This window comes from Gossypium raimondii, chromosome 4, assembly GCF_025698545.1.
Source record: "Gossypium raimondii isolate GPD5lz chromosome 4, ASM2569854v1, whole genome shotgun sequence".
Taxonomy (NCBI): Eukaryota; Viridiplantae; Streptophyta; class Magnoliopsida; order Malvales; family Malvaceae; genus Gossypium; species Gossypium raimondii.
In genome coordinates, this window is record NC_068568.1 from 28,012,747 (window position 1) to 28,021,768 (window position 9,022).

Consider the following 9,022-nt stretch of genomic DNA (forward strand, 5'->3'; position numbering starts at 1 on the left):
AATCCCCAAATCAATCAATGGTCAGCAAGAATTAAAACGCCCTAAGAGTTGACAATTCTTGGAAGCCAAGAACCAAAATTTGAGTTTAGAGAGAAACCCCAAATAGCCAAACCTATCAGCACCAAGAACAAATTAAAATTAGATCACAAAGAACAATCAGATTAAATAGAGTATTAGGGTTTGGGACGACAAGAGAAATAAAGAATTATGAATCAAAAACAATTATTGATACTCAAGAACGTTGCGAATTTTCCCAACACGAATCAGCAAGTTAATTTTCCCAAAACAGCAAATCAAACTCCAAATCCCAGCAAACCAAATTTAATCAGAATTGGAAGGAATAATCGGCAAGATCAATGGAAAAGATGAATTCATGCTTGATTCTTGCTACCAAGAAGGGTGTCGATCAGTTTCTTTAACGTTGAAGAAGGTTGGAAACACAACCAGAAAACTTAAGAAGTTAGGATATGAAATCGGCACAAAATAGAAATTAAAATTAAATTGAACAGCAAGAAAATAAAGATAAAGTCCTAAGAAGCCTTGAAATCCCGAAAGATTCCACAACTCCCTTCAAACGGCTCTAATCTCCCCTCCAATGAAAATCAATGGCAAGAATAAGGCTGAAGATGGTTCCCACAATCAAAAAGATTGTTAAAACTACTTCTAAAGAAAACTCAAGAGAAAATTCTCGGAGAACTCAAAGAGAATTTTCACTCAAAACAAATCTGAATTTTTTTATGTAATTGTAATGTCTTTAATAAGGTAGCCGGCCATGCCTATTAATAGGCCTTCTATCCATTTCCTAATCTCATTAGGAAAACTTAAAAAAATACCTAATTAATAAATTAAGAGGGAAATTCGGCCAAGACATTTTAATGGGCTGCTTGGGCCAAATTTTTACATATAATAATCTTAAAGTCTAAAATTATACTTAGATATTTAAACAATTAAAATTTTTACAAATTGGGCCACTTTAACAATTTGGCCTGATTTTCAACTAAGTATGGTTTGACTTCTTGGTTGGGCTTGGAATCATCTTATTGGGCCTTGCCTTCAAGAACATGGGCTTGTAGTCCATCTCCTACCGAAATTGGTTCGTTGATGCTCAGAATTGGAGATCCAATGCGCTTTGGTCGCAAGATTCGGTTTCTTAGACCAAGATTTCCAAGATTTGAAATATTGATTTTCTTGATTCTTGAAATCGCTCCAAACAGCAAAATTGGGCCAAGATTCGGTTTCTTGATTTTCTTGAAAACAAGAAAGTGAATCTTGATTTTCTCTTTCTTTCGTGTACGCATCTGAGGCCTTGCTAACAAATTCCTGAATGGTCCCATTTAGTTTGGAACGCATTTTTCTGGCATTTGACCTCGTTATTGGGCCTTGTGGTAATTTGAGTCCATCACGTTCTTGAGCTTAGGTTGGGCTTTTGTGACTCGTATCAAGTGGCCTAAGATATTACTCCCATTATGTAGGAGGGGCTTATCCTATCTCGATCAACCATATCCCTCTACATAGATCGTGGTATATCCAACATCAGCCTTTATAGAACAACCGATTACGATTATACGTTTGATCAGTATCAAAATATACAACTCACAATGTTGGGATTATGATGATCTCAAGTCTAAGGATCATATACATATTAATCACTGTGAGTAATGTTATGACAATTACATAATAATCCAAGAAACATACTCATAACGGGTCAGTCCAATATGTTGTTCTCTAACACACATATTCATGCATCGATTCTGACATTCCATATCAATGACAACTCTTTATCATCAACCAACTACATGTTAGTCTTAATGCATTATCGTTGTCCTATCCAACAATAATACTTGACTAAGGAACTTTTAAGAATAATCATATTATTCTTAGGAAATTATTATAAAACAGTTTATTTATACACAGAAAAGAAACTGAAATAATAATGGTAACGCCTTATATTAATAAACATGATAAATCAAGTATGTTATTACAACCATCTCATGATTGATCTTTAGGCATACACTAACATCCCTTTAGTTCAAACACAAGCTTCCATGCTTCTCTGAGTTTTGTTTTTTTTTAATCTAAAATTAGCCATGGAAGTGAATAGTGGTTCTTCATCTTCGATGGAGAAATCAACCACCTTCCTCATTAGAAGATCTATCTACACTTTCCTTCAATACAATCACTACTTCACTGCAACTGCTGCAATCCTTTGCAAATTCAATGTTTGCAATTTCTTATCCATTTTCATATTAATTTCTTATCCACTTTCATATGCAATTTCTTCATGCTTTTATCTGTAAATTCAACAGCTTTCTGTCTTTTTTTCTTTGGGTTCAATTTGTTTAATGGGTTTGGATTCTCATCGTCTCCCAATTGGCTCATCTTCATGTCAGCTGCTAGTGCTGTTCTTTATTCCGTAGTTCTTGCCAATGCACTTATAATTTGTAACTTAGCATTGGTTTCTTCAGGGATGGAGAAATCAGGTGGGTATTCAGCAATTTTAAGAGCTTGTAACTTAAATTTGCTCTTTTGTTAAATAACTCAAAATAGTTGAAAAAGAATAATGTTTGCTAACTTTGTTGACTATTATACACATGAATTTCCACTTAGATGCCACATTAATAATTTATGATTTTTTTAAATTTTAAAAATAAAAAAATAAAAAATTACAAAAAAATTCAAGTAATTCGGGTAATTTTCAGTAATTCGGGTAATTCGAGTAATTTTTAACCAAAAATAAAAAACACATAATTTTCGGTTAATTCGGTTAACTTACCTTATAAACCTAAAAAATTTCGGTTCGGTTAATTTTTTTTTTAAAAATTCGGTTCGGTTAACAGTTAAAATTTTTGAAAGGTCGGTTAATTCGGTTATAGCAATTTCGGGTCGGTTAACCAATCAGTTAACCGAATCAACACCCCTAGGCCTAGGAGTTTGAGGCCTAGCGAGCTTGTGCTCGCCAAAAGTCTTGGCGAGTTGTAATCACTATTTAGGCCGAGAGTCAAAAGTAAGAGTAGTTAAGGGGTAATTATACAGAAATTCAGAAGTCAACTTATTTCCCTTTTCACAACACCATTCATGCACGTAACTCTTTCCTACTTCTATTGTGACTAGAGCATCCTAAGAACATCAAAATACCTAGTGCCTATAAATTAAGCTCTTTTCATTGAAATTTCATATTCTTTTGAACGATAAAAGTCTCTCAAATTCGTTCATCGATTACTTCTTTCTCTGGTTGTCAAGTTTTTTACGAAAACAAGAACCCAACACTTAGCTCTTTGAACTTAAGGTAAGATTGTACTTCCTTAAAGCTCTTAAGAAAGTTCACAATAAAAGGGACTAGGTTCGCCAAGAGATACGTATGTGCAAACTTAGGCTCGTTTGTGTTTATCAATGAGTTTTAATGTGCTTTGTTTGTTTGTGAAATTGTGAACCTGATAGAATCGTCTTCAAGCAAAGACAAGGGAAAAGTGAAGATTGTTTAAAAACATTTTACCAAATTGGTGAGTGTTCAGGGATCGCCACTTGTATGTGCGAACCATAGTGTTAATTAGGAGCTTAGGGCTTTGTCTAAATTTTCGAGAGTAAGCTTTCTCTAAAACTCTATTTTATGATTGTGATGATATATGTGTTTTTATGAACACTAATATGCAAGCTCTATATCGCGAGCTAATTATGAACAATGTTTTGCAAGCTCTTTATGATTTGCGAGCTCTATGTTTAAGTACATGTTTTGACACTTTAATCTTTTGAAACCATTGGATAAAATGGTATGCCATAGGATTGTGAGCAGTCACTTTTATGTTTTGTGATTTTGGCAAGAGGCCCTGGGAAAGGTTAGGAGAAATAAGGGAATATTGAGCTAAGCTCCATTCAATGGGACTTGTTGTGTGATGAAAGAGTGTTACCTTTATGGTATACTTATAGGACCTGTTAAGACTCTTTGTGTCAAAGTGAGGAGTTATAAGGAGATCTATTTATCCAACAGAAAAGTACATGTGAGTAAGATTGTGTTTTTTTGAAATACTATGGTTTATAGTATTAATGTAATTGGCAGTGAGTAACTGTGACCCAGACTTCGCGTAAGTATGGTGAACCCAATTTCCAGTTTAGTGACCTTGCCAAAGCTTTTGTTTAACTTATGTTTTGTGCGTGCTATGTGGTTATTCTTTTCTGTAGGTTCACCAAGTTTGCAAGAGCTCAGACACTCCTTTCTAAATATTCCAGATAGTTAGATCGCACGGTGTGTAGTAGCGAAGCAAGTGACCCAAGCGAACTCTGGATTTAAGGGCAATCACTGCAACAAAATAGGCTTTTAGCGGCATTTTTTAGGCCTATAACGGCACTTTTAAGTGCCGCTAAAACTATTTGTGATGTTTTCACAAGTGCCCCAAAAAAAGTCGCTATAGACAATGCCGCTAAAATTTGCGATGTTTATGTGAAAAAAACGCAGCTATAGAACATGACCTTCAGTGGTAGTTTTAAAAAAAAAACGCCGCTAAAACATATGACCATTAGCGGCGCTTTTATCACAAACGCCGCTAAAGAACATGACTTTGAGCGACTTTTTTTTCACAAATGCCGCTAAAGAACATGATCTTTAGCGGCGCTTTTATCACAAATGCCACTAAAAGTACCGTTCTTTAGAGGCGTTTATGAAAAAATGCCACTAACTTTGGCAGATTTGTAACATTCAATTTTCATCCATATACAACCCTTCCTGTAGCATGAAATCCAACCAAAAATAGCAAATCTAAATGATACTTCAAATTCAACGAAAGATATATGATATAAATTGATTACTGAAGTATAATTCAGAATATTCTTACAATTATGTTAAAAGTTATAAAGTTTAAAATATTCTTACCATAAGAAAACAAATGTCTAAGATGGCAGATTTTGCGGCTGCTGAAATATCTTCATCATATTCTGAAGTTGTAGCTGGAGTGCGTCGTACTTTTGCTCTGTTCTGCTTCTCTAATTGTTGCCTCTACTTTTAAGTCGAGCAATTTGCTGAACTGTGCTCGCTTGCATCTGAGCCATCTGGTCTCTTAACCTTTGAACTTCAGCTTGAGCCTGACTCCCCAAAGGCATGTTTTGCTGCAAGCTGGATCCAAAATATTGGGTTGGGTTAACAAAAGATCCTTGAAATCAAACTCGACCATACCTTTCAGGACCCAAAACTTCAATAATAATCAGGTTATAAATGTCATCAACATTAACAGAACTATCACTTGAAGCAATCGCCTCATACTCTGCCTTTTTATCCTTTAGTTTCTCATAATAAATCAATCAAAGAGTTAGAAGCGAAATATATAATAAAAACAAATGCAACATAACTTAACATTATTTGCATTACAAATGACGAATTAAACCATTATAATTAAACACTATAAATATTTAAAATAATTCAAATTTTATTAAGTAAACATACCGTAATTTCTACAGCTTCAGAAGTCATAGGAGATCCATCTTTCTTCCTATGTGTAATGTCAAAAAGCTGAAGGCATCCAACTTTTGACCGATTTACGCTTCCTAAAATATAGTAGTAAAAATATTATTTAATAGAAAGTAATAAATATTTGACACAATTAATAAATTCAAAATACCTCAGCCTCAACTACACAAGCAAAACTTTTCGACCCAACTGTGTGAGTGAATTTTTGTTTTTGCCTGCTGCTGGTTCCAACTCGTTCACGATCCTACATTATGAAATTATTATTAAGTATATAGTAAATACTATAAACTGAAATAATTATAAGAGTTTGTAAGTACGTAATACCTCTCCTTTCTTTGAATTCTAAAATCTAACCGAATCTTCCCATTGGTACCTCAGCATTCCCGGCGGCACATTTCGCAATTTCTCTTCGAGGCTTATATTTTTCTTAAAATATTCTTTCTTTAAAGTACTTTTATGGTCTCTCCATTTTTCTTAAATTATGCACAAAATGATATGCATATAAAACCAAAAAAAGGGGCAGTACTATGGACAAAAAATAAATTATAATCACTACATCAAACTCAAGAACACACAAGGGAGAACACCTTCCAAGTTAAGCATAAAACTAAGAAAACAAAAACATAATCAGATTCAAAGCTTTAGAGAATAACAGTAGCAGTAATAAAGGGGTATGTAAATGGGGATTTTATCAATTCATGACGGAAGGGGAAAAGGCTCAACGATTCAAACCATCTAACATCAAACCATATGAAACGATGGACTGAATTAATACAAATCACACAACTTAAGCAGGGCAAAGGCAACAAAAGATTCAAATCAAAGTTCCTTAGCAAAATTAGGAAATACTCGTACAAAATATTAAGTTAATACCCTCCGATGTCAGGTAGCCCCGTTGAGTTCCAACTAAATCCATACTTGAGTTAGGTTGAACCCTTAAACGGAAGGCATTGGGCTGCTTATCACTGACCCAACAAGGGTCGGTAGTATAAAACCAATTCAATATTTATATTATTGAAACCAATTTCTAGCTAATATTCACAAATTTGATCTTCCAATCTGATTTAATGTCTTCCGCTTATGTTTCCAAATTAGGTGATGGAATTCAAATCAGATTCGAATGTGGTATGAAATTAACAGCACAAGTGAAAATTTAGATAAAATAAACTTCAACCAGATTAAAAAAAATGAACACAATTAATCATAATTCACATTTAAAATTAACCAAATAAATTAAAAAAATACACGGATCGAAAAGGAAATAACAAAAATGTTCACAAACCTAAGCAGATTTATACGCAGTGAGTGTATTCTCAACAGTGACTTTCCTGTCATCACTAGTCTTGAACTTAGCCAAGTACCTAGGGTAATCTCCCTTCATTTTTAGATAAAAGTCGTTGGAATCCCTGGTCTTGGTTTCCAGAACAAGCTCCCCGTCGAGGAGCTTCAAGATTTCGGCGCAAATCTCAGACAACTCAGCCTCGATCTTGGCCTTGTACTCACGAATGACGGAGACATGGTTGGCATTGCCTCGTCCTTCCTCCTTCTGCTCAATGGAGGAAACAATCATCTAGGAGGCACATCGAGCACCGATGACATTCTTGTATACGATAGAGAGGAGGTTCCTTTCCTCGACCGAGAGCTCGTCAGAAGAGGGGACGGTGGAAACGACGGTCTCCATGAACTTCACCATCTCCTCATAGCGCTCGGCTTGCTCGGTGAGCTTCACCGTGTAGACATTATCCTCACGTGGGAAAAAGGTGGCCATGAAATTGGGTGTTGTTTGGATTGGAAGAAAAAAAAGAGGTATAGAGGATTTGAGAGGTTGAGTTTTGAGAGAAAATACTAAAAGGAGATTTACCTTTGATGTTTTTTTTCTTTTTTCTTTAATAAAAGGGCCAAGGCTTGTTTATAAACCATAAACTTTAAATGCAAAACCCTAAGCCCCTAACCCCTAAACTATAAACACTAAATCCTAAACCATAAACCTACACCCTAAACTGTAAACACTAAACTCTTAACACTAAATCATAAACCTTAAACCATAAACCTACACCCTAAACCCTAAATATATATATTACAAGGGACAAAAGTAATTAAAAAATAATCTTATTGCTTACCTAAACCCTAAAATAAATTAATTTTTATCATTTTATCAAAAACCCTAACCCTTAAACCCTAATAGCCTAACCCCTAAAACCATGAACAGTATTAATACCCTAATTATAAAATAATAAACCCTAAACCCTAAGCTCTAAACAATAAACCCTAAACTCAAAACTCTAATCCCAAAATAATAAACATTATATCATAAACCCTAACACCCAAAACTATAAACATTAAACCTTAAATACTAAACCCTAAACCCTAAAATAAAATCATTTTTTTGCAGCGTTTTTATAAAAACGCCGCTAATGCCACTAAAGCTTAACAACAAACGACATCATTTTCTCAACTTTTTTACGGTCTTTTGTGAAAAGAGCCACTAAAGCTCGATCTATAGTAGCGTTTTTCAACAAGCGCTGCTAATTCTTGATCTATTGTGGCATTTTTTAAAAAAGTGCTACTAATGCCACTAAAGCTCAACAACAAACAACACTGTTTTGCTCAACTTTTTTAAGGCGTTTTTTTTAAAAGTGCTACTAATGCTCAATCTATAGCGGTGTTTTTCGACAAAATGCCGCTAATTCTCCATCTATTGTGGAGTTTTTTAAAAATCGCCACTAATGCCACTAAAGCTCAACAACAAACAAAGTCGTTTTGCTTAAGTTTTTTACGGCGTTTTCTAAAAAGTGCCACTAATGCTCGATCTATAGCGGCGTTTTTCAAATATCACCGCTAATGCTCGATCTATTGCGACATTTTTTTAAAAAGCACTGCTAATGCCACTAAAGCTCAACAACAAACGACGTGTTTTGCTTAGAATTTTTGTAGCATTTTTTGAAAAGCCCCGCTAATGCTCGATCTATACCGGCATTTTTCGAAAAGTGCCTAATGCTCGATCTATAGCGGCGTTTTTCAAAAAGCGCTGCTAATGTTTGAACTATAGCGACATTTGTTTCAGAAACGCCGCTAATGCCTGACCTTTTACGGCATTTTTGTCATAAGTGCTGCTATAGCTCTAACCTTTTGCGGCGTTTTCATACGAGCGCCACTAATGTACAACTTTTGCTGGTTTTTTGGTTCAAGCGCCGGTATAAGCGCCGCTAAAAACCTATTTTGCTGTAGTGAATGTGGGATTCTGCTTGGGCTTAAAGTGATGTGAACTCGGTTACGAGTTGTTTCACAATTTAATTGTCCCAGTTGTCTAAATAGGTACTTATAGTACAGTTCGATGAAATTGAAAGAAAAGGTAAACTAATGATAAATTTTGGATACAACTCCCGAATATAAACAAACTAGAAAAGAACTGATGTTATATATTAACACGACCCAAATTTCTATAAGTTTGTTTAAAATTGAAAAGTTTAGGAATGAGTGGAACCTTGACCCGTTATCTATATTGAGATAGGAACCAAAGGTATAAAGATCGTCGCCACACTTTCGGATGATTAACAAAGTGATAAG

The 9,022-nt window shown here is 34.7% G+C and overlaps 1 pseudogene; it reads right to left on the reverse strand.

Annotated features, from left to right (window-relative positions):
• Nucleotides 1-6,737: 6,737 nt before the first annotated feature.
• On the reverse strand, nt 6,738-7,223 carry LOC105797875 (14-3-3-like protein; annotated as a pseudogene).
• Between the last annotated feature and the right edge of the window lie 1,799 nt (nt 7,224-9,022).